Here is a 26373-nt window from a genome sequence, read left to right as displayed (position 1 = left end):
ATTGCCAAATTCCCCTTGGCTATCCCAGTCTTCATTCCTAGCAGAAAGGTATGAGAGGGCCTTTCTGCACAGTCTTGGCTAATACCTCTTGGTAACTTTTCTTTTCCAGTGATTTTCTGGCTTGAATGTGGAGAAACAGTTGTTTTATATCCATGACATGATTTTGTCTAATTTAACCTGCCTTTTGAATTGTAAATGGGCCATCAAGTAGCATGCCCTGTTTTCCCAACTTCAGTGCTATTTGTGGTCCAATTTAGCTTGGAAAATAAAGTGACAGAATCAGGTTTTATTCCTCTTTTATCTACTCAAAGCAGTAGAACTTCTACATACTTTGAGTGGTTCTCAAACTTGAAAGTGCATCAGAATCCCTGGAACAGACTTGGGGCCCCATCCCCAGAATTTCCAATTCAGTAGCTCTAGGGTGGGGCCAGGTTATTTGCACTTCTGTAATCTCAGATGATGCTAATGCTGCTGATCTGGGGGCATTTTAAGAGTTTGTATTAATTGGAGAAGGCAATGGCACCCCACTGCAGTACTCTTGCCTGGAAAACCCCATGGACGGAGGAGCCTGGTAGGCTGCAGTCCATGGGGTCGCTAAGAGTCGGACACGACTGAGTGACTTCACTTTCACTTTCATGCATTGGAGAAGGAAATGGCAACCCACTCCAGTGTTCTTGCCTGGAGAATCCCAGGGACGGCGGAGCCTGGTGGGCTGCTGTTTCTAGGGTTGCACAGAGTCGGACACGACTGAAGCGACTTAGCAGCAGCAGCAGCAGTTTGTATTAATAGAATGGTTTGTGGAGTATCTCAAGGAAGTTGTTAGATCTTGTGATTCACATTATTTGAGTGATTGTATGGGAGAGATGGCATCATGTCTGTATCGCTGAAAAGACAAGATATCTAACAGGTCTTTAAATCTTGGTACTGAAAGGAATGGAAGAGTCCAGCTTTAAGTCATCCATTTATTGAATTATGTGTTTATTAATCAGATGTATTGGTTTTGAGCTATATTTGCTAGAAAGTGCAAGAGCTTCTATCTTACATATTGAAGAATTTTATTTAAGACAAGTTAATTATATTTTCTAAGATTCTACATTAAAGAAAAAGTCAAGTCCTTGACTTTAGGACTTTTTGATAACCTTAGCAGTTCTGTGCCTCTTTCTGCACATAATTGACTTTTATTGTAGTGGAGCTGAAAGTTAAAGCTGATGTTTAATTTCTTAAGCTTAATAATAGCCTTTATAACTAACAGTGACATCTTCCTTACCTTGAGATAATGTGGCTGTTTGTTGAAATACTATTTCTTTAGGTGTTTATCTTTCTTCCTAACAACTGTTACCTCATCAAAGATTGTACCTGTATCTTGACTCAAATGAAATTGCACCAATTAATTTAAATCAGGATAAAATTGACTTGAAGTTATCCATGGATTAATTTCAGAGCCTAGTATGTCACAAGAGACCTAATAGGAAGCTGACCTCTGTAATCTGATGTTTTATTTTGCCCTGAATCTACTCTGCCATGTTAAACAGTTATTTAAAAATATGTAAAAAAGTAGATATTGACTTTTTAATTTTACTGTGAAGGTAATACATGGAAATTGGTTTGGCAATAGTTAAAACTGGGAGCAGAGAAGGAAAATCTGAGAAATATTGGTTTCTAAGCAACTGAACACATAATATCAGATCCATGTACCACTTGCTTAATGTTAAGTTTCCTAAAGTGTAAATAATTGATTGAACAGAGATGAAAACAGCCATTGTAGTCTGCTGAATTCTAAACTCCTTGACTTGGGCTCGTTATGGTCAGGTTAGTGAAAAGGATGGCTAATTCTCCAAGGAGAGGAGCCCACATACAATTTCTGGCATATACGTGGATCTTGAAGATTTGGTGGACTTAAGTAGGCATTTAGTTTTCAAGCTTTGATTTCATGACTGTGGGGATCCTGAGCTCTTAACTCATCAGGAGGTGAATGAACTGCAACAGAACCTTGGACTCTTTCCCTTCACATCCCTCAATACAGAGGGCCTAAGGAGTGATCATTTAATAAACAATGCAAAGAATGATAAGCCTTACATTCATCAAGCCCTGTAATAACTTTCACTTCTAATTCTCCCTCTGATATCTTTCTTTTCACTTTAGAAGCTTTTCTGGGGTGATTTCATCTATGCTTATGGTTTTAATTCTTGTACTTAAACACATGACTTCCAAGTATATACCTCCAATTTTACTTTCTTTATAGAGAATTTAGACTTGTATATTCCAGTACATGCTGGAATTTATTGTATATTCCAGTACAAGAAGGAATTTATCTCTTACCTACCTTCTTCTCCAGAGAATACTACTGTGCCTGTTCTGCTCTGTTCTGTTTGGAGGTGATACCTGGGAATATTATTGTGCTCTTTGATTTCTCTCCTATTACCCTTTACATCCAGTCATTTGCCATGGCTTGCCAATTCCTTATCAATACTTCTCCCCAATAAGTCTACCATCTCTTCTCCTGTAGTCTCTCACCTTGACCTTGATTGTTCTACCTGTCACTGGGTGTGGCCCTCTCAATATTCTGTATCTTATATACTGCAACCGTAATCTTTTAGAAACAGAATTCTGACCAGTACTCCCCTTTGAACACCTGGATGGTGTTTGGTCACCAGTGGGATAAAGCCGAAACTCCTTATATAGCCCACTGTGATGTCACTCTTGCCTGCTTCTCCAGCTAAATGTCTTGCCATTCTCTACACATTCTTCAGAATGCAGCAATTCAGAACTGCTCTCAATTCCCTGGATACCATGATGCCTCACACATCCTCACTTGTGATCATACAGGCTTTTCTTACTGACCTCTGGCTTCCCCCATGTCTTCTTTTCTGGCTGAATTCCCATCTGGAACGTGGAGGCTCGCCAGGCCTACTAATTTTGCCGGGGCTTCTAAGATCAAAATGGAGAGGCACTTTGTGTCTCTGCTCCTTCAGGAGACCGAAAAGATGCCTGTGGCCTACGTAGGTAGTGCAAACTCCTTGTCTTGGAGTTTTATTGGTTTTCCATGTAAACCAAGTTATTCAGCATCTTTTCTCCTCTATTTTCTCTACTACATTATTCTCTTCTAATCTCTCTTTAAATTTCTAATTAATCTCTCTTCGCAAACTCCGTCCCCGCTTCAAATTCCCTAGATCCACTGGGGCTGGACCCTGGCACTGACCTTTATACCCCTTGTAATACTTTTGCTTTTAAGACTATGTTGTGGCTTCTCCAGGATGCCTTCCTTGATTTCTCTTGCTAACTCACCTACTATCATCTCAGATTGTCTGTTGATTTTTCTCTAAGGTCTCCATAGGGTACACTATGCATATCTCTATAGTAGAATCTTGTTCACTTTGTTGAATTCATCTTTAAGTTCCCTGAACGGAAGCTCTTTGTTTTATTTCTCCTTATAGTCCTCTTACCTAATAAGGCTTCTGAAATCATTATAAACTGATTTACATCCTCTTATGAAGATGTGCTGAATTAACTTCACGGTGGTAGCAAGGAGGATCTTTGTCTTTTCAGTGATAATTTGATGTAGTGACATTTTGGGGCATTTATTTAGGGTGTCGATTGTTGCATACCAAAACACTCCAAAACTTTAGTGCTTAAAACAACAAACATTGTATTTATTCATTATTTTCTTAGAAAACTTTGGACACCTAAATGGGCTTGGCTTGATTAGATGTTTCTTTTTTTGGTCTCATCTGGGGTGACTCAGGTATCTTCGTTCATCTGATGGGTCAACTAGGGCTGGATGGTTTAGAATGATCTCATACACATATCGGACAGTTTGATATTAGCTGTCAGCTCTGCCTGTCTCTTGTCCTCAGAAGAGCTGGCCCAGGCTTCTTTACATGGTGGTCTCAGACTGCAGCAAAGCGAGGGTGGAAGCTGAAGGTGTAGAAGTCACATGGTGGCTCCTCTGTCCCTTGTGAGGTTAGAGCAAGTTGTCAGCAGTCAGACATGACTGAGCGGCTGAGCTGACTGGCTGAAGTTGTCCAGCCAGCCCATATATTCTAAGGCATGGGGAAAACTGGGGAAGAGCAGTCATGTCACACTGCACAGTAACGTGTGTTCAGGGAGGAATTTGTGACCTTTTTTTAACCATCAACAGAGTATTTGTTAGAATTGACTTCTCTACTTTTTGAATTCTTTTTTCACATTCTCTTACTTCCATGGTAGTTATCTTACATGACTTATATCTTGTACATTTACTTAAGTCATTTTCTCCCCCCTTGAATTTAGGGAGAGCATAATAAAAACTGTTTCATAGTGAATACCAGATTTTTTAACTTGGCAGCCTTTCAGTAAATACTTAGCAAGTGAATCATCTTTTTTCAATTAAGAAATATTAAAGTATACAAAGAAGTAAGAGAATAATATAATATATGGCTGTCTACCTACCACTCTGAATATCTTTCCTGAGATAGAAATAGTGGTGTGAACTGATAGCTAAAATAGCATTGCCTGTGCGGTTACATGTGATTTATAATAAGATATTGTTAGCTGACTTGAGGTGGCTTTTTTTTTTTTTTTTTGCTGCACCATGCTGGATATCTTAGTTTACCACGACCAAACCTGTACCCCCTGCAGTGGAAACACAGAGTTCTAACCACTGAACTGTTACGGAAGTCCTCGACTTGGGCTTTTAACAACCATTATGACCTTGTTTCAAAGGGTGAATGAATTCAAGCACTCCAGCTTGCAGATTTAGTTGAGTCCTCTTTCAAAGCTGAGGAAATAGCCCTACATGTAAATATTGTAAGCATTTGGATGATGTCAGTATCTATCTGTAAAGGATGAGCTAATTACAGAGTTCTCTGAGTTGTTCAGAGGTTATTTTCTTCCCTGGAATTTCAAAATTCTCTGGTACAAGAGACAGAGAGTAGATACAGGTGCTTTAAGGGTATAGACATGCTATGTCTAGCACTGTTATTTGTTTATACTGTAATACCCTGCTAAAAATCTAAAGCTTTAGTTGCATATTGGATTGGCTTCACAGATGACCGGTAAAACTCAGTAAAAATCCTAAGGCTTTTACTTGCATATTGGATTTATTTCATGGAAGGCTTTTCCCAGAGTACTTAGAAGCTATGTGCATATATACCATTGGGAGCTGGACAATGAGGAAAGGGAAAAGGTTTGGTTAGAAGAAGGCAAGAAATACATTGTAGTGCAGGGACTGTGGACACCGTTCAGTTCACTGTGGCCTGTGTTCTATCTGAAAGACATAAATCCGTAAATCCTTGAAGTTAATTCCTCATCTTAATCTCTGGTATCTCTCCCCCTCCTTTTTCTACCCTGTCCAAACTTTAAGAATAATTAAGTATTTAGAATTATTATTGCCAAAAATTTGAGAAGTATATCACAGGCCTCATTACATTTTCTTCCTTAATAAATAATTATGCATCTCTAAAAATGACATTTTTCTGCATAGTCTCATTATCATTTTCACAACTCAGGTTTGTCCTCTTAAAATGAGAATGATGATTCCGCCTTCAGCCAGTCAGTGAGGTTGTGACAGGGCTAAGACATAGTAGGTGTTTCCCCAACTTGCTCGTCCACCTGTTCCTGGTTGCCTTTGCATCTTCTTCCTCTATTTCTGCCTTCCCGTTTCTCCCCTGAGCTCTCTTACTGGCTTTCCCACTTTGTGCATCAGATATCCTAACTTCTCTGTCTGGGTTCCTTCCTGAAGTGACTGACGAAAGCTGTTGTAGCACCAGCGCCCCTTAGAGAGGTCACAGGCCAGTACCCCATGAAAAGCATTCTGAGAGGCCACCCCCTTCCTCATCTGCTTTCAGGCACCCTGTAAACTTAGGAATTTCTGCAGGAGTGAGCATGAGCTTTTGTCTTCAAAGTACCCACAGTTATATTCTGATTTGTTCTCTGAAGATTTCAAAAGCATTTTTTTTTTTTTTGGATTCCTGAAAAGCTACATCTGTGCCCACTTGTGCAAACTTTGCAATCTGTTCATTGTTTTCTTTTTTGCTCATCCCCGTGTTCACATTCACTAAATAATCTTGGCTTTACTTTATGTTTGGCCTTTATGCATTTAACATGGATTTGATAATTTTCCAGTGATGCAGTGCTCTGACATCCGTGCAGGTGATATTTCAATGTTGATAAGTCTAGTGAATGTTTTGAAATAGTATCGATTAGCCTTCAGCAGTTTCTAACCTTCCACCAAGCACTTATTTTGGGGTCTACAATGGTTCCCTTAATGTATTAAATGAATGAGTTATTATTTTATACAACTCATACCAAATCTTTTAGCCATCTCTGCTTCTACAAGCTCAGGAATCTAAAAGTAGCTACATTAAAATGAGCAAAAAAAAAAAAAAGAAACTTATTATGGAAAGTACCACAAATCATTTTTTGTAAATGCTTTATTACTCTTAAACATAAGGAGGGAGAGGTAAGTGGCAAAAAGTGTCTCTGTGTAATCATAGGACTGGAAGCCTGCTGGCTCAGTGGTAAAGAATCTGCCTGCCAATTCAGGAGACACAGGTTCAATCCCTGGGTTGTGAAAATCCCCTGAAGAAGGAAATCTCAATCTGCTCCAGTATTCTTGCCTGGGAAATCCCATGGACAGAGGAGCCTGCAGGCTGCGGTTCATGGGGTTGCCAAGGGTCAGATGTGACTGGGCAGGCATATAAGCACTGTAGGAACAGTGACACTGAGTGTCCCCCTTGTAATATTCTCAATTAATGCTTTTGTTCTCTTTTTCTTTACTCTCTTTGTGTTGTCTTCTCTCAACTTACCTAAAACAAAAACAAAATCACACATTATTTCTACACCTGTTATATCTTTTCCTGTGATTCGTTTGTGTTACCAGAAGGTCTCATAACTGTAGAATAAAGGAAACTTGGTGTTAAATGGAAAATCTTATGTTCCTGCAAAAGCTATCTGGGTTGGATCAGTTCTGAGATAGCCAAGGATAGCATAATTTGAGGAAAAAAAATAGTATTGGATTATGCCATGCTGTGATGTGCTAAGTCACTCAGTCATGTCTGACTCTTTGCAACGCTGTGGACTACAGCCTACCAAGCTTCTCTGACCATAGGATTCTCCATGCAGTGGGGAATGGGTTGCCATGCCCTCCTCCATAGGATCAAACCTGCATCTCTTACATCTCCTGCATTGGCAGGTGTGTTCTTTACCACTGGTGCCACCTGGGAATCCCTGTATTGGATCATAACCCAAATTTAATAAATAATTCATGAGTTCATGAATGAGTTCCTATTCATTCTTTAGTATGAGTTCATACTAATATAAGTTAATAATGGAATAAATTAGTACATGGAGGAGAAGAGATAAATATCTCATGCTGAAGATTTCCAGATAATCTATGTACTCTCCTCTAAAGGAGAGGCATATAGCACCTCACTCCTTAAGTATGGGCTACTCAGCCTTCCTTCCAAAGGCTGTAGTATGACAGAGGGCTGTGAGGAAGCCTAACAGACATGGCCTGAGCTGGGTGATTGGTTCCTATTCACAGGATCAAGTTATGTTAATAATATGTACCCTTGACGTGTTATGATGAAAATGGCACTTACCCTCTGTGGGAAATCCGCAGTGCAGTATGACTGTGAGAAAGACATCCGGCAGTTTCCAGTAGAGGGGCATTCTATTGTATTCCTGACCAGCAATCCTTATGGCTCTCAAGGTCATCAAAACCAAAGAAAAGTCTGAGAAACTGTCACAGCCAAGGGGAGCCTATGCGGACATGAAAACAAGTGATTATGTGGTGTCCTGGATGGGATCCTGGAAGGGAAAGAAGTGTTACTAGGTTTCAAAAGGAAGGAAATCTGAATAAGCTATGCACGTAATTAATAATAATGTATCAGTATTGTCTCATTAATTGTAACAAAGGTAGCATGCTAATATAAGGTGTAAATAACAGGAGACAAACAGGAGGCCCGGTGGACCCTCCCTCAGACCTTCCTGAGCACAGCCTTAGAGGCCCTACTTGATCTGGCCTTCTCTTCTCAGTTCCCAGTGTTAGCCCTGTCCTCATCAGCGTTGCTCCAGGTGCACTGGCCTCATTGGTCTTTCCTGAACACCTCAAGGTTCTTCTGCTGTCGAGCCTTTCACTGGGCATTTCTTCTACCTGGAATCTTCCCCCCATCCCTGGATTTTCATGTATACTATTCACTGGATTCTGGTCTTTTGGAAAATATCATGTCATTAGAAAGCCCTCACCTGACCATCTTACTTACAGGTGCAGTCTATACTCCCAAAAGCTGTGTTCTTTTTCTTCATGATACTCAGTGTTTCCTGAATTTATTTATTTGTAAGCTTTTCTATCCACCCCATTAGAACTTAGGTCACATGAGGTCAGGAACTTGGTTGGTTCATTTAGTTCTGTGTCTATAGTTAATACTAGACCAGCGCTTGGTACATAGTAGGTAGGCACCTAGTAAATATCGAGTAAATGAAAGAATTCTCTAATTCTGCTCTTTCCTTTTCTGTTAATGCCTGTACCGTATTCCCCAGGCCTCTCATAGCAACTGTGCTCTGCCGTGCATTATGGTTTTGTGTGTACGAGACATCATTTCTCTCCTAAACTGGTACACTGCAGCAGTTGTCTGTCTCTGATGTCTCTCCTATCCTCTGGTATCTAGCTTGGTGCCTGGCAGGAAACTACTGCTCAGTAGCTATTTATGGGATAAATATTTGTGTCTGCTTTGCATCTGTCTTATAACTGCTTTCAGCATAGCCCAGTGGGATGCCGCAGGCACTGCAGAGAAAGTTAGACACATCTGCTTTGCTTAGGGATGTGGCAGCTTATCTCCTTGCTGTGATGTAATATGTAAGATGTAATGTGAAGTTCTGCATGCTTCAGCTTCCTGGATTTTGACCTCTTTCTCTTTGGTCTTGGTTTCAGCTGCATCATATGTGCTCTTTAGAACTGGAAACATCATTTTAATTTTTTACCAAGGCCCTGGTTTGTAGAAACCCTGTAGGATGCCAGTTCATCTTGCCAGTTACTGTGGTTATGAGGCGCCTGGCTCCTGTGGCCAGCCAAAGCTCAAGACAGATGTCAGGGCATCTCTCTGGGGAGGAAAGTCAACACTGTGAATGTATCCTGTGGCTTGCAAGAGGCAGTCTGCCTGGTCAGAGATGGACTCCCTCCCCACTTCTTTCTTAGCCCCTGACTTTTATTAAGAATGACAGGCCAAGTGCCAGGTACTGGGTACACTTAACTGAATAAAATACAAAGACTTTGAAGAACTTAAAATACAAATAGATGGTCTTCATATAGTTGAATTATTACACCTATGGAAAGCCTGGTCATTTGTTCATGAAGCTTAAGCCAGGATCCCCTGTCCACTTGGTAGAGTGTTCATGAGTGAATTGTAGGCATAATGGTTAGCTGGAAGCAGACAAACTCCTGTGTTGTAGCCTCCTAAAACTCGCTCCCAGAGCAGTTGTAAATACTATACTTTTAAATAAGCTCCTCCTATGGAGAAAGGAACTTGTTTTGAGGAGTGGAGACTTTTGCAGTAGCTCATAACCAGAGTCTTAGAGTGCTGGTTAAGTCACTGATAGATCTGTCCCTTGTAGGCGTCACATTCTAGATTTCTGATATTTATATTTGTAACATTTGTATTTTTGTTTTCACCTTACTCTGCCAAGAAATAAGTTCTTTTTTTAAGAGAGTGGTGACCAAATGACTAAGATTTTTTGTGCATTTATCTTCTCTGCTTTGGAAAGAATTTCCTTAGAAGTCTCATTCCGCACTGTGTGTTTTATAACCTTTGGACTCAGGAGTTTTAGAGAACGGTTTCTTAAGTGATCCTTTGAACTAAGAAAGTCTTTGTAATTAAAGTCATGACTATTTTAAGATTGTTTTTATGACTGTTATGTGTCAAGGTTGATTCAGAATAATTTTTGCAATTATAAAAAGCTGGTTCAGTTGAACATAATGGTATTTTTTTTTAAAACAGGGAATTATGCTTGTGGCAAAGCCATTGATTCTGTTCAGCTAATTTCTTTTCTGGATGATGTCCTTGTTGAAGTATTTATTCCCAATTTATGGTCTCAGTTCTTATTTTTTCGTAGACTGGATTCTTTATACAGAATACAGAGATGGCAAATGTGACCTTGAAAAGAAAGCAGTTTCTCCTTTCCCCACATTTTTAGCAAAGGAACAAAACCCGTTTTCCTTCTGTCACATTTCTCATTTCTTCCATTCTCATTTAATTAATGGTGAAACTATCTTCATCTGGTAACTTATGGCAAAATAGATCTGGAGCTTAAAGAATCTAATTATAGTCTATCTTCTTTAAGACAAGATCGAAGTAGGTAAGTCAAAATGCACTTTTTTTTTTTTTTTTTGCCTTTAGGCCCCTACGATTTCCTCCTAGGAACCTGAATTAACAGCTTTTGAATTTTATTTTCTAGAATTGATAGGTATCCTTATATGAGTTTATAGGGACAAGACTTTAAACTGATGGTAGTCATTTGCATTTTTGCATGAGTTGCTCAGATTTACTGTTTGCATTGCCTGGACAGTGAAAGAGCATGGTTCTGATGAGGGAGAATACAGAAGTATAATGGGGGCTGTGGAATAAGGTTTATGGGGAAAGATCTGTGAGGGTGCTGCAGTGGGCAGCCTGACTGTCGTAAGAAGGTTCCATTGATCGATCAGCAGTTATGCTGTGAGCACCTGCTGTGTTCTCAGTACTTCTGAATGCTGAACAAAAGCCGTGAGGAAAACAAAACCCAGGACTTAGGCGCTGGAGGTGGCAATTTTGAGAAGAGGCAAGTCCCAGGAGAATGCCTTAAAGTTCTTCATAGTGTGGCGTAAGATCATGCTGCTTCCCTGTCTTCCCCAGTAGTTTTGCCACTTTGTATTGATTGTTCTGCTGTACACACTCCAGTGAACAGAGCTATGGATTGTTGAGCTCTTTGCCGGTGGAATCATGTCCAGGTATTTTTTCAGTTGTCTTTATTTGTGGTTCTAGTTGTTGCTTTATAGATTTTTACCAGTTTTGAACCTTTCTTTTGAGACCTGAACTGCCCTTTTACTTCCTTCCTAACCCTGAGTCCATTAGTGCTTTACCTTATCAATCAGAAAAATTACCATCATTATCAATAAAAACATTAAAGATATTTTATTTACTTCTTGGACAGATAACACAATTGGTTAGTAGTATTGGGTTGGCTAAACATAAGCTTGCTTGGGTTTTTTCATAAACTGTTACAGAAAAACCCAAACAAACAGCCAGCATTACTTAGAAAAATGTGAGTACTTAGTGCATTTCTTAGTAACTTTGATTTTTCAGGGTAGTCTGCAAATGAGTCCCTTCTATTTTGTCAGTTTAAGCTTGTTTTTTCCATTTGTTTGCATATGATTTCTACATATAAAAAGCAAAAGTAGTTAATTTATTGAACATGTGAAACATGACTGGATTTGTTTAAACCTACAAATAAACTGACCTGCTTTCTTCTTGGGGCTTCCCTTATAGCTCAGTTGGTAAAGAATGCCTGTAATATAAGAGACCCCAGTTTGATTCCTGGTTAGGAAGATCCCCTGGAGAAGGGAAAGGTTACCCACTCCAGTGTTCTGGCCTGGAGAATTCCATGGACTCTATAGTCCATGGGGTCAAATCTGCTGTTTTTGTGTCCAGACAAAAAATGATGGGAATTGTAGTTACAGAAGACTTTACACTGACATAGTTGGTATTTTATTAAAAAACCAAACATGCTATTCTAGTAACTCAATAGATTGTACTTTTTTCCATTCTCACATGTTAGACATTTTTCCTTGATCATCATTTGTCATTTAGTCAGTATTTGATTTTGACTTTAAAATTAATGATTTTAAATGCTTTTGACAGTTATTATAAAATACTACACAATCCATATCAATTGCCTGATAATCTTTGAGGTTATGTACTGAAGAGTGGGGATTCCCGTGTGGCACTAATGGTAAAGAACCCGCTTGCCAGTGCAGGAGACGTAAGAGATTCAGGTTCAGTCCCTGGGTTGGGAAGATCCCTTGGAGGAGGGCATGACAACCACTCTAGTACTCTTGCCTGGAATTCTCCATATACTGAGGAGGGGAGGTATTTTAGTCATTAGAAGAAATGGCCCAGTTAGGAAATATCTGTCAAAATTACAAATGCAGTCAATTTCTGAGAATTTATTCTGAGGTATACTTACTTATATGTGAACTGATTTGTGCAGAGTTACATTCTTGACATGGCAGAGTATTGGAGAGAGACCGTGTATACACGTGTATATTAATAGGGGATAGGTAATGGTGCTACGTTGATCATGGGTCACTGTGCCAGTGTTGAAAAAAAGCAGAGGGGGCTTGTTGTGTACTGGTGTGGAAGAAAGCAAGGTGCAGAGCTCTCCTACTGGCATTAGTTTTCTGTCAGAAGAGGGATAAGTGGTTCTGTTGCTGCAGTGAGGCTGGGTAAGAATCACGGGATTGGAGACTCAGGAAATGGAGCCAATATTCAGTTCAAGAATCAAATAGTTTATTCCACACAGTTACCACACGTTAGTCAAGCGGTGAAAATAGAAAAGAGAGCAATGAACCTCTCCAAGAAGTCTGGGAAGCAGGCGTCTCAGCATGAACACGGATCCCTAGTCCAGCAGTGGGTCTCTCAACACCTGTGAGTGGGAAGTTGCCTTCCGCTCTGACTGAGCTGCTGGCAGAGTCCCTGGAGCATATAGGCAGCATGGAGTTTTGTCTTCCAGCAAAGAGCCTTCACCACCCTGGGCTCAGTGGTCTCACTGTAAGAAGTCCATCAGTAGGGTGTTAACAGTTACACTCCAGGGGGTCCTATCTCTGTGTTTGGTCCTTCTGTCATGGTGAAGTCTGCCTGCAGACATTACCAAGTTCCTTACCTAAGATTAATAATTCATCAACTGAGACACTCACAGTCTTCTATCTGATGTCTCAAAACAACTAATATAAAAAAGCCATTGCCATACTCAAGTTTATCTAGAATTTCTCCTCTGTTTTCATCTAGGAGTTTTATAGTTTTTGCTTTTTGTATTTAGGTCTGTGATTTGTTGAAGGTGATTTTTGTGCAAGGTGTAAAATCTGTGTTTACGTTGTTATTATTATTTTTTGCTTCTGTATGTCTCATTGTTCCCTTCCCATTAGCAGAAAAGACTTTCTTTACTCCATTTCATTGTCTTGATTCTTTCGTCAACATTAGGTGATGATATTTACATGGGTCCATTTCTGGGCCATCAATTTTGTTCCATTCAGTTCAGTTCAGTTCAGTCACTCAGTCATGTCCGACTCTTTGCGACCCCATGAATCGCAGCACGCCAGGCCTTCCTGTCCATCACTAACTCCCGGAGTTCACTCAGACTCACGTCCATCGAGTCCGTGATGCCATCCAGCCATCTCATCCTGGGTCATCCCTTTCTCCTCCTGCCCCCAATCTCTCCCAGCATCAGAGTCTTTTCCAATGAGTCAACTCTTCGCATGAGGCGGCCAAAGTACTGGAGCTTCAGCTCTAGCATCATTCCTTCCAAAGAAATCCCAGGGTTGATCTTCAGAATGGACTGGTTGGATCTCCTTGCAGTCCAAGGGACTCTCAAGAGTCTTCTCCAAAACCACAGTTCAAACGCATCAATTCTTCGGCGCTCAGCCTTCTTCACAGTCCAACTCTCACATCCATACATGACCACAGGAAAAACCATAGCTTTGACTAGACGGACCTTAGTTGGCAAAGTAATGTCTCTGCTTTTGAATATGCTATCTAGGTTGGTCATAAATTTTCTTCCAAGGAGTAAGCGTCTTTTAATTTCATGGCTGCAGTCACCATCTGCAGTGATTTTGGAGCCCCCCAAAATAAAGTCTGACACTGTTTCCACTGTTTCCCCATCTATTTGCCATGAAGTGATGGGACCAGATGTCATGATCTTCGTTTTCTGAATGTTGACCTTTAAGCCAACTTTTTCACTCTCTTCTTTCACTTTCATCAAGAGGCTTTTTAGCTCCTCTTCACTTTCTGCCATAAGGGTGGTGTCATCTGCATATCTGAGGTTATTGATATTTCTCCCAGCAATCTTGATTCCAGCTTGTGTTTCTTCCAGCCCAGCGTTTCTCATGATGTACTCTGCATAGAAGTTAAATAAGCAGGGTGACAATATACAGCCTTGACGTACTCCTTTTCCTATTTGGAACCAGTCTGTTGTTCCATGTCCAGTTCTAACTGTTGCTTCCTGACCTGCATACAGATTTCTCAAGAGGCAGGTCAGGTGGTCTGGTATTCCCATCTCTCTCAGAATTTTCCACAGTTTACTGTGATCCACATAGTCAAAGGATTTGGCATAGTCAATAAAGCAGAAACAGATGTTTTTCTGGAACTCTCTTGCTTTTTCCATGACCCAGTGGATGTTGGCAATTTGATCTCTGGTTCCTCTGCCTTTTCTAAAACCAGCTTAAACATCAGGGAGTTCACGGTTCACGTATTGCTGAAGCCTGGCATGGAGAATTTTGAGCATGACTTTACTAGCATGTGAGATGAGTGCAATTGTGCGGTAGTTTGAGCATTCTTTGGCATTGCCTTTCTTTGGGATTGGAATGAAAACTGACCTTTTCCAGTCCTGTGGCCACTGCTGAGTTTTCCAGACTGGCATATTGAGTGCAGCACTTTCACAGCATCATCTTTCAGGATTTGAAATAGCTCAACTGTGATTCCATCACCTCCACTAGCTTTGTTTGTAGTGATGGTTTCTAAGGCCCACTTGACTTCACATTCCAAGATGTCTGGCTCTAGGTTAGTGATCACGTCATCATGATTATCTGGGTCGTGAAGCTCTTTTTTGTACAGTTCTTCTGTGTATTCTTGCCACCTCTTCTTAATAGCTTCTGCTTCTGTTAGGTCCATACCATTTCTGTCCTTTATCGAGCCCATCTTTGCATGAAATGTTCCCTTGGTATCTCTAATTTTCTTGAGGAGATCTCTAGTCTTTCCCATTCTGTTGTTTTCCTCTATTTCTTTGCATTGATCGCTAAAGAAGGCTTTCTTATCTCTCCTTGCTATTCTTTGGAACTCTGCATTCAGATGCTTATATCTTTCCTTTTCTCCTTTGCTTTTCGCTTTTCTTCTTTTCACAGCTATTTGTAAGGCCTCCCCAGACAGTCATTTTGCTTTTTTGCATATCTTTTCCATGGGGATGGTCTTGATCCCTGTCTCCTGTACAATGTCATGAACCTCATTCCATAGTTAATCAGGCACTCTCTCTATAAGATCTAGACCCTTAAATCTATTTCTCACTTCCACTGTATAATCATAAGGGATTTGATTTAGGTCATACCTGAATAGTCTAGCAGTTTTCCCTACTTTGTCCCATTGATCCTCACTTATTCTTTTTCCAGTACCACCCTGTGTTGTTTAACTTTACAGTAAGTCTTGCCACTGAGGGGTGTCCATCCTCTTTGCTTTTCTCCTTCAATATTGGCTTAGCTCCTCTGGTCTTTTGCTTTTTCATTTAAACTTTGGAGCCAATTTGTTGATTTCCACAAAATATCTTCCTGGAAATTTGATTGAATCTGTCAATCAAGTTGGGGAGAAATGACATTTTGACAGTATTGAATCTTCATTATTTAGGAATATCTATTTATTTATTTAGTTCTTCTTGGTTTCTTTCATCACAGTTTTGTAGTTTTCCTTATAAATATTTTCTACATGTTTTTGTTGTAATTAATACTTAACTATTTCTTTTTTGAGTGGGCTAATATAAGAGGCATTGTGTTTTTAATTTTAAAATCCAGTTGTTTATTGCTGGTAAATAGGAAAGCAATTGATTTTTGTGTAATAACCTGGTATCCTACAACCTTGGTGTAACTGCTTTTTAGGTCCAGTAGTTTTCTTTGTTGATTCTTTCAGATTTTCTACAGAAACAATCATGTCATCTGCAACCAAAGATGGTTTTATTTATTTTTCCTTCCTGATCTGTGTACGTTTTATTTCCTTTTTTGGGTGGGGAGTGGGGGTCTTTTTGTAATAGCTAGGACTACCTGTACATTATTGAAAAGGAGTGGTAAATGGACACATCCTTGCTTTGCAGTAAATTTTAGTGGAAAAGCTTCTAGTTTCTTACCTTAAATATGATGTTAACTGTAGGTTTTTTTGTAAATATGGTTTATCCAGTTGAGGAAGTCCTCTCCATTCCTAGCCTACTGAGTTTTCAGTGGGTATTGCATTTTGTTAGATCATTTTTATGCATCTGTTGATATGGTCATGTGATTTTTTTGTCTTTAGCTTATTGATATAATATATTACATTAATTGATTTTTGAATGTTGAACTAGCTTTGTGTACCTAAGATAAATCACCTTTGGCAATGTGTATATGAATATATAGTTTTTATAAATTGCTAGATTCAATTTGCTGATACATTTGAGGATTTTTGTATTGATGTTCATGGGGACTGTATACTTGATACTTTTGGTATTTTTTGAACCATATCACCATATTGTCCATTAACATTAAAAAGTTTTTATTTTAAAGTCTTGGCCACTTGGGACCATACATGTATACTAGTGTTGAGAACGGGTTTTGTAAATTTGCTGGCTGTCTCCATTAGCAAACAAAAAATGATGTTTGTACAATGAATCGGGGTCCTTTTTTGAGTTTTTTGATTGCTGGCAATCTGTTGTCCTTTGGCAAGCACCTGAACTCTGGTAAGAAACCTAATGGATATACTTTTGGTTGCATTAGATACACACATATACACAGAAATGAAGTAAATAAGGAATTTTTACTTTTTAGAAGGTGTTATTGCTTTTCTTTGTAAAATGGCAATAGAGGTGATATTTTTGTTTTTATTTTGCTTGGTAGAATGTGAGTGGTATACAGGCTCTTCAAAGAAACAAAAAAAGTGAGATTGTTTTTTATTCTACTGTTTTGTACAAAAGCTTTTCCATAGATGTGTAAGAGGGCAGCAGAATTGCCATGTGAAAATTTATAATTTTTTCTCAAATATTGTTTTGTAAGAACTGAAGTTGCTAAGAAATTGATGCATTCCCTGCTGGATGGACTAGCCGGAAGTGCGTAGAATGCATGGAGGAGTCCTTGATGGGAAAGCGGTCTCATTTGGCTCTCAGGACAGACATTGAACGTCAGTATACTTGGAGTAACATTAACTACTGATACCTTGGTGGAAATTTTTATGATAATTCCTTTTGATAGAAGAATTTATTCTTGAATGTATAATGGGAATTTAGGATGTGTATTTATGGCCTGAAGTTATGTGACATATATGTTAGCTTTCATGTTACTACTTTCTTCCATACCTACTACTCTTCAGGATTTTCTTTGGCAGTGGTTTTCTCTTTTAGTTAGTTGGAAACTTTCACATTATTCAGAAAAGAAAAATCAATCACGGTGAGGAATTTGGAGACAGGAGCTGTTGTTGGAATGTACCAAGAGTCTTGCTGCCTGCCCATTTTTATGCTAATAAGAAAACATTAGTTCCTTTTTTTCCTGGGGAATTTCTCAAGTGCTCTAGTCTAAAAACAACTATTGCTTTTTTGTACCATAGTCCTGGATTTGCTATATGCTGGGCATATCTCTACCGGCTTAACAGTATTAACTATCAATTAACCTTCAGAGTTCAATTTATAAAATGTCACTTTTTGTTTTTTCTTTCTTTCAGCTGAGACAGTAGAGCTGAAATGAACAAAGGAAAAAGCAAATATTTGGGAGTGTGAATATTTTAAGTGCTTGACAGGTGGAAATGAAAATATCCATATCTAGGTAAAGTGAGCATAGTCTCTTTAGATTTCTGTGTGCCGTTAAAATGGGGATGAGGAATTTCCTAAAGAGGTGCCCTGAGGTATTAAAATAATTGAGTTAAACATCAAACTTCATGTTCATAGATCCCACTAAAGGTTTTGCGAGTAGAGCTTTTTTTTTCTTTTTTTGGTGGTCGGGGATGGAGTAAGGGAGGCAGCCCTTCAGTAATATCTTTCACAGCAATCATAATGCTGAATTTTGAGGAAATCCAATAACAATTGTAGAGTACTATATGATAAACAAATAAGAAAAAATTAGGAAAATAGCCAGAGACTGCTACAGGGAAAAGAGGCAAAAAAAAAAAAAAAAAACCAGGTCATACAAAATATCATCTTATTCTCTCCCCTGGCTGTTTTTATGGCTTCATTCAGTGAGTGAAAACTCTGGAATGTTCAGTGGTATCTCTCAGCTCACCATTTTATCAAGCTCTTTTCATTTTCTCTTAATGGAATGCAATCCCTCTGCCTCCAAATGGTGACAGGCACATGATGAAGGATGGCAAAGACATTCAGGGGCCCTGGAAGCTTGTTTTTGCTTGATACACAGCAGATCAGATGCCTGAGGTGTCAGTAAATATTGGAAATATTTATTTCCAAGAGGGTAGAAACTTTACCTATCTCCTCTCCTCTGCATACAAATGGAGTAATTGGATTATTTTCACTAAGTCAGTAAGATTTTTAGTGTCAGTGAAAGAAATATGATTGCTTGGGTCTCAGTATACTCCAACAGATGGAAACTTTCTATAACCAGGAGGTATCCGAACTCCCTGGGTGCTCGCCAGGAGTCTTTGACCTTCTCTGTAAAAAGCTCTTTCTGTACTGATGATGGTGGTGGTGGTGGTGGTGGTGGTGGGTCAAATGGCAATTACATAATCACAGTCCCTTTTCCATCAGGTTGGCCTTTATTCAGAGAGCTGGGAGAGAATTTCTTCTTGGCAGGAAAAAGCTATTCAAGTTTTTTTTTTTTTTTTTTTTTTAATGGAAGCATCGTGAAAAGCAAACTATCTCGAAGTCTCTCAAATTGGAGATGGCATTTTTTAAAATTTATTTTTTCGTGTCCGACTTTTTGTGACCCCATGGACTGAAGCCTGCTAGGCTTGTCTGTCTATGGGATTCTCCAGGCAAGAATATTGGAGCGGGTTGCCATTTCCTTCTCCAGTTGAAGGATAATTGCTTTATAGAATTTTGTTGTTTTTTGTCAAACCTCAACATGAATCAGCCATAGGTATACATGCATTCCCTCCCTTTTGAGCCTCCCTCCCATCTCCCTCCCCATCCCACCCCTCTAGGTTGATACAGAGCCCCTGTTTGAGTTTCCTGGTACATACAGCAAATTCCCGTTGGCTATCTATTTTACATATGGTAGTGTAAGTTTCCATGTTACTCTTCCCATGCATCTCACCTTCTCCTCCCCTCTCCCCATGTCCATTAAGTCTGTTCTCTACGTCTGTTTCTCCGTTGCTGCCGAGTAAATAAATTACCTGAAGGAACTGGTGGGGAATATCAGGGTCATTTCTTAGAATGACCTTCATAAGTAATAGAGGCCTTTTGTATTGATGTTGCATTTTTAAAAGGCAGCTTGGCATTGACTGGGGGTTGGGGTGGGAGGAACACTAGATGAGGAGGCGCAGGCCCAGTCCAGGCTGTGTTGTGGTCTCCCTTGTTTAGCCGTTTGATTCAAGCAGGCCCTGGGTAATCCCAAAACCCTCTCAGCTCTGAAGCGTGCCATCCTAACTAGGGGCAGCTGGAGGACCCAGGAGGCCCATATTACAGACATGAAGATACCTTTTTTTTTTTTTTCCTTTTAAAGAGGATAACTTGCTTTGCAACTCAAAGGATATTTTAACCACTGTTGCATTTGTATATTATAATAAAGATTTCAGATTTATGTTTGTCCCCTGAATTGACTGTAAAGAAAATAGTTTTGTAAACAAAAAGAAAAAGAAAGCATGCTTGCATGTATTACCCTTGACTCTCAGGGATGCGGGCCCTTGCTTGCCTTTTTTGGTTTTAGCCTCCACATTTTTTGTGTGGGTATGAAAGCTTAAACTGAGCTCCATACATATCTTTGCATGGTGTCTCTGTGATCCTTTTACCTTCCTTTCCTTTCTTGAACTTGTGCTCATTGTAGGGTGGTTTTGAGAGACTGAGCATTATAGAAGCTTTAGTGTCTCTTATAGATACAATAAGCGATTTAAAAATATATATATTATGTAAATATATAAATAATCATGTTGTTGTTGTTAGTTGCTCAGTTGTGACCAACTCTGTGACCCCACGGACTATATGTAGCCTGCCAGGCTTCTCTGTCCATTGAATTCTCTGGGCAAGAATACTGGAGTGGGTTACCATTCTCTTCTTCAGGAGATCTTCCCAACCTGGGGATTGAACCCAGGTCTCCTGCATGGAAGGCAGATTCTTTACCATCTGAGCCACCAGGGAAGCCCCATAAATAATTATATATATATATATATATATTTATATTTATTTATTTATATGAAGGGATGTACTGCTTGGGAGTAGACTAAATGTAGTTGGAACTTTGACCCCACATGGGTACTAGAGTTCACCTGGGATATGGAAACTGGGATGTGAGTACCAAGAGGTGGTCAGATACACTGCCAGCAGCTGCACAGACTGTCTGCTCTCTTCTGTGTTCATAGCTGGTTTCCATTTCCAGTTTGGGTTCATCCTCAAATGAATTTCTGTATAAACTCCATCAGTGTAGTAGCCAGTCCCAGCATTCAAGTTCATACCATAACCTGAGGAAATCAAAGCAACATTTTTAGTCATTTGGCATAAACAATTCTTGTATTAGCAACTTCATTAGAAATCCCCTAGTGCGTACATTCTGTTAATAATTTCATCAAGGAATCCTCATCATTGCTTCCCAAACAGCCTCTTTGACTGCTGAGCTTGAAATGAATCAAGAAGGGTTTAAACATCCCACGATTTTGCAGATGCAGAAACTACTAGGAGTTGTAAGCCTTGTCTCCTTACTATGTGGCCTGGGTGGCTTCTCCTGCATTCTTCTTATCTTCTCATTTGCTTTATTGTTGTGATGTTGCTTTAAAGGAAAAAGAAATACCAGATTGACATTGAATCTCCAGGAATTTGAAAAGCATATTCATCCTCTGCATTCTGTCTTTCTGTACTTACTCTTATTCACCCCTAATCTTGTTCCATAGGTGGTGAGTAGGATTCTGTCATCAGCCTTAGATATATTTGACCAGATACTTCTCTAGAGGATCGTGGAAGAACTTAAAGATGACTCCTGGTTAGGAAGACTTGGAGACCTGGACCCAACTCCAGATACAGCTATTCACTTATGGCTTTGGTCAAAATCTTAACCTCTCAAGGTTCCATTGTCTGGTCTAAGAAAGCATAGGTACCATCTGACTCTTAATTTCTGCCTTATGGAATAATCCAAGACACGTGGTCAATGATTACTGCTCTTCACATCAGCTTTGAGATAGCTTTCCAGACCTGCTCCAGTAAGTTCTGGACTATACAAATACATGAGCTTTTCTGTACCAGTGGCTCCAGGAAAGTAAAATGTAGCTGGTGGCATTTTTGAATTTTGTTTAGACCAATGTCTATTTTTGGTCCATGTAGAAATGGAATTGGGTTAATGAAAGTGAGGACTCTTGTGCTCAACGGCGAGTGTGTGTGTGTCTGTGTGTGTGTGTATGTGTGTAAGAGAGAGAAGGAGACAGAAGGAGAACAGAATAGATAGATCAATATCTGAGAAGTGTTCACGAATGGGTGAGAACCAGCAGAAACTCCTTGAAAAGTTTTTGTTTTTATTTTTTCATCCGTGTGAGTATGTTTGTATTAGAATGGTTCTGAATCCCAGGCTTCATGTAAACTAAAGTAGTATGAGATAGTATCAAGAAGTAAAATTTCATTGGCCAGAGTTGATAAGTACTGGGTTGACCAAAACTTTCATTCAGGTTTTCAAGGACCTTTTTGGCCAGCTCAATATTAAATAACTGACAAAGATGAAAAGGAAATAAAAGATGAAACTAGATGAATAAAATGATGCTGGACGGGTCATCTAACAAGCTCTCTGGCATTGTTTTTGCATGCGTAGAGGAGTTGGACCAAATTGTACTTTAAGCTCCTGTTCTGTGTAGGTCACAAGTACAGTGGAAGGTGTTTCTGACCTTGAAGAGAAGTTAGATGTTTCATCAGTTTTTTTTTCTTTCAGTCTTTATCCTTTTCCTGACGGTATAGTATAGGCAAACTGTAAAAAATAAAATTACCGACGGCATGTGGGATAAAAAGCCAACATTCCCTGGAATATTTCCATCTATATAACCCCAATGGATTCACTGTCAATCATTTGGTGAAGATATTATTAGATTTCTGTGCAACCAGCCTAAACTGTTTCATACCATTCAAGGTGAAGGAAACAAATGGTCACATCTTACATTTATCCCAACTATATGAAAACCCATGGAAATATATACTTGCCGGATTGACAAGGATGTCAGTATTACCCTCTAGGGATATCCTCTCCTGTCCTCTCCACTCCATGTTTACACAGTTCAAAGAGGAAATTCTCTGGGATTGGCTTTCAAGTAGGAAGAGCTTTAGTCTATCTCCTATGGACCTTCCTGCCTATTAGCCCTCCTGCTATGCTGAACATTGGCTCCACTTGTCTGACCAGCAATGCTTGCCTATGTCACTGTGTTGTCCTAAACTCCCAGGAAAGACCATGTGACTGTTCAAACCAGGGCAGCTCACTGGTTCGGTATCCCATCCATTTTATGTATTACATGAAAGTTGACTGATGACATGTACCATCATTTGTTTAGCCAGTTATCTAATAGTGAGTGTTTAGGTGATTGTCAGTGTTTCTTACCATTATGTAACAACAAATACCCTATTCAGTTGTTTCTTTGGAATTAACACCCAGGGATCAGGTTGCTGGATCAAAAAATATACCTGTTAAATTTTGACCCATCTTATAAATTTACATCCCAGAATAGATGGAACAATTTACACTCCCCGTGAGAGTGCATGAGAGTACCCTGCTTTGTCACACTTGCTGGTGATTTCTGTGAAAGAAGAAAATAGTTCTGGCTACCACGGTCTCCAAAGGAGAACATGTGGCCCCACACATAGGCAAAATTATATTTAGAGAACTTGAGCTCCTTCCTCTGTGTGTCCAGGACCCATCTGTTAGGGACTTACTGCTTTTCTTTCATTTTCTTAAAAATTTGTTTGTTTTGAATTAATTGTTTCAACCCATTTGGAATGAGGGGATGGGCTGTTTATCTCACATTCTTTCATTGTATTTGAAAATGTGGCAAGATTTCTCCCAACCTGCTGTGCATTTATGGTTTTTTATTGTGTTTTTCCATATACATATTTTTTTTCCCAGTAGAATAAAATTTAAGTTCAGGAACTCCAATTAAAATTGCCTGAAGCAATATCCTGAAACGCAGCTGTGAGCTGAAAACTCACCAGAACTGTGAAGTTGTTAGAGCTCTCTCCCTTGGCCCTCTTTTTCCCTGATGGTTAGGTTGGGTTGGGTTAGCTAGTACTCATTTCTGTCTTTGCTGTTTTTTTGAAGATTACCAATTATTGTCTACCTTTTGTTCTTTAGCCAGATTCACTTGCCATTAAAATCTTTTTGTCTTTTCCCTTTATTTTATCCTTCTTTGGAAAATCTCTTGTATTCTGTGCTTTGTTTTGAAGGTTCTCCTAAATGTTAAAGGCCCATGTTAAAATTTTGTCAGCAATAAGGCCATATGGTTTCCTAGATGTTCCACAGACTAAAGAAAACACTTACTCTGATATTTTGAATCAAACTCTGAGGACTTAAACATATGGTGTAAAGATGCTAGTCAAACGGTTTTTAATATTAGAACCATATCCAACAGAGTGGCAGATGAACTCATCTCGAAGGCTTGCCTTAGAGAAATGGATGGAGCTTTCAGCTGTGTCTCACTGTGCTCGTGTGCAGTGTGCCTGCCCTTTCCTGCTGGACCTTCGTTGCTCATGGTAAAATGAGCTGTAACCTTCCATCATTTCATAACCCCTCCCCTTCAAGGGGGCTCACAGAAGCAAGGGAGGGAGGCAGTGGAAATGGAGTCTCCAATCCAGCAAGGAAGCCTCCCTCTGAGGTCTGAATGAATATAGTATATGTATATACACAGGAAAAATCTGCCATAGAGTCTTCTGAGAGGAGTAAGACCAGAAAACCTGAAAAAAAAAATGTATCTTGCTATAAAACTTAGACATGCTAAGTGAAATATAGCAATTATACATTTTAATGAGTATCAGGGAGAACCAGAAAGTAAAGGAAATATTAGGGACCAAAAATGAAGTAGGAACTGAAGACTGGACTTGTCCTGGAAGAAGTTGGGCTGGGGGAGGGGTCAGGCCAGAGGAGGTGGGGCATGAGTTTTTTCTTCTCTTTGAGGAGAGAAGTTGGAAGCGAGTCATCCTCTCATAAACTTGGGACACTCAAGTAACTTTTCTTGAGTTTTTTCTTCTCTTTGAGGAGAGAAGTTGGAAGCGAGTCATCCTCTCATAAACTTGGGACACTCAAGTAACTTTAAAATTCACATATACATGTCCTGACAATACAAAGGAAAATATCCAAATGTAGAAAAAAAAAAAAGTAAGTGCTTAAAAACAAAATATTACCTAAAATATGACAGAATTAAGGCCAAACCTATGTGTATTTTAGGGCTGCTGTAACAGTTACAAACTAGGTAGATTAAAACAATAGAAAAATTTTCTCTCACAGTTCTGGAGACTAGGAGTCCAAAATCAAGGTGTTGGCAGTGCCATCCTGTGTCTGAAGACTCTAGGGGAGAAATAGGTTCCATATTTCTCCTAGCTGCTGGTGCTGCTGGCATCCTTGGTGTTCCTTGTCTTGTAGACACATCACTCCATCTCCACCTCTGTCGTTACAGTGTATTTTCCCTGTGTGTCTGTTTCCTAGCCTCTTTTCTTCTCTTAATATTGGATTAAAGTCCATCCTAATCCAGTGTGACCTCATTTTAATTTGATTGCTTTTGTGATCGTATATCAAGTAAAGGCAGACCAAAATTTTAAAAAGGCAGGATTTTGAACTACTTATCAGAGAAATTTAAGGGTAGAAAGCAAAGAACTAAATGAAACAAAAAATGGCTTACTTTTTACAGAAGAATGACACCTAGTAAATGTATAAGGAAAGGTAGAGTTAGAAAATCTCAACTCTGTAACTTTCAATTTTAAAAATGATTTTGATAAGAATCACTGAATGATTTTAGAGTCATCAGTATGTTTATATGGTACTAAGTTGTCATGAGACAAAACGCTTCCTAATTGAGAAGGTGGAAATTTATTTTTATCATAGAACAACCGACTGATCAAACTGGATACTGATAATAGTTGGACAATCTGACATGTATGCCTTCTGATGTGACGTAATATGAAGCATGTATCCTCAGCTAGGAAGCAGTCTTAAGAGAAGTAATTAACCTGAATCTAATTAAGGCTTTGCACCTAACTTTGAGATTTCAAGAAATACAGACACAGAGAAACAAGTGATGCCATCAGAATCTGAAGTTTGTAACATTCTCCAAAACAGTTGGCCTGGTCTATTAAAAAAAAAAAAGAAAGAAAAATTGGTGTAATATAGGAAAAAAAAAAGAGGTATGGGAAACATTTAAGAATTGAAAGACTAGAAGGATGTAAAATTGATGCTTTTGAACTGTGGTGTTGGAGAAGACTCTTGAGAGTCGCTTGGACTGCAAGGAGATCCAACCAGTCCATTCTGAAGGAGATCAGCCCTGGGATTTCTTTGGAAGGAATGATGCTAAAGCTGAAGCTCCAGTACTTTGGCCACCTCATGCGAAGAGTTGACTCATTGGAAAAGACTCTGATGCTGGGAGGGATTGGGGGCAGGAGGAGAACGGGACGGCCCAGGATGAGACGGCTGGATGGCATCACGGACTTGATGGACGTGAGACCAGAGTCGGACACGACTGAGCGACTGAACTGAACTGAACTGAAGGATGTAAAAACTAAATGTCATTCATGAACCATGATTGGTGTTTTGGAAAAGTGAGTTTAAAAGATGTTCTGTCATATCCTGCATCAGACATAGACTGGTATTTCGATTCTTACATGTTATTATACATGTTTCAATGCCATTCTCCCAAATCATCACACCCTCTCCCTCTCCCTCTGAGTCCAAAAGTCCGCTATACACATCTGTGTCTCTTTTGCTGTCCTGCATACAGGGTCATCATTGCCATCTTCCTAAATTCCATATATATGTGTTAGTATACTGTATTGGTGTTTTTCTTTCTGGCTCACTTCACTCTGTATAATCGGCTCCAGTTTCATCCATCTCATCAGAACTGATTCAAATGTATTCTTTTTAATGGCTGAGTAATACTCCATTGTGTATATGTACCACAGCTTTCTTATCCATTCATCTACTGATGGACATCTAGGTTGTTTCCATGTCCTAGCTATTATAAACAGTGCGGGGATGACCCAGAGAGATGTTGTGGGGAGGGGGGTGGGAGGGGGGTTCATGTTTGGGAACGCATGTACACC

General features: G+C 39.4%; 1 protein-coding gene, 1 long non-coding RNA gene and 1 other non-coding gene across 3 annotated transcripts in view; 2 read left to right on the top strand and 1 right to left on the bottom strand.

Moving 5' to 3' along the window:
• The window catches only part of SH3GL2 (SH3 domain containing GRB2 like 2, endophilin A1), a 227630-nt gene that overhangs the window by 98209 nt on the left and 103048 nt on the right, over window positions 1-26373 (top strand). The gene's annotated exons all lie outside the window — the stretch shown is intronic.
• TRNAG-UCC lies at window positions 20176-20247 on the bottom strand. The gene has a single exon. It is a non-coding gene; the product is annotated as a tRNA-Gly (tRNA).
• On the top strand, window positions 21437-25423 carry LOC120862504. The gene is made up of 2 exons (XR_005720790.1): window positions 21437-24219; window positions 24288-25423. It is a non-coding gene; the product is annotated as an uncharacterized LOC120862504 (long non-coding RNA).

This window comes from Oryx dammah, unplaced genomic scaffold, assembly GCF_014754425.2.
Source record: "Oryx dammah isolate SB20612 unplaced genomic scaffold, SCBI_Odam_1.1 HiC_scaffold_1, whole genome shotgun sequence".
Lineage (NCBI taxonomy): Eukaryota > Metazoa > Chordata > Mammalia > Artiodactyla > Bovidae > Oryx > Oryx dammah.
This window is presented reverse-complemented; position numbering and strand designations above follow the sequence as displayed.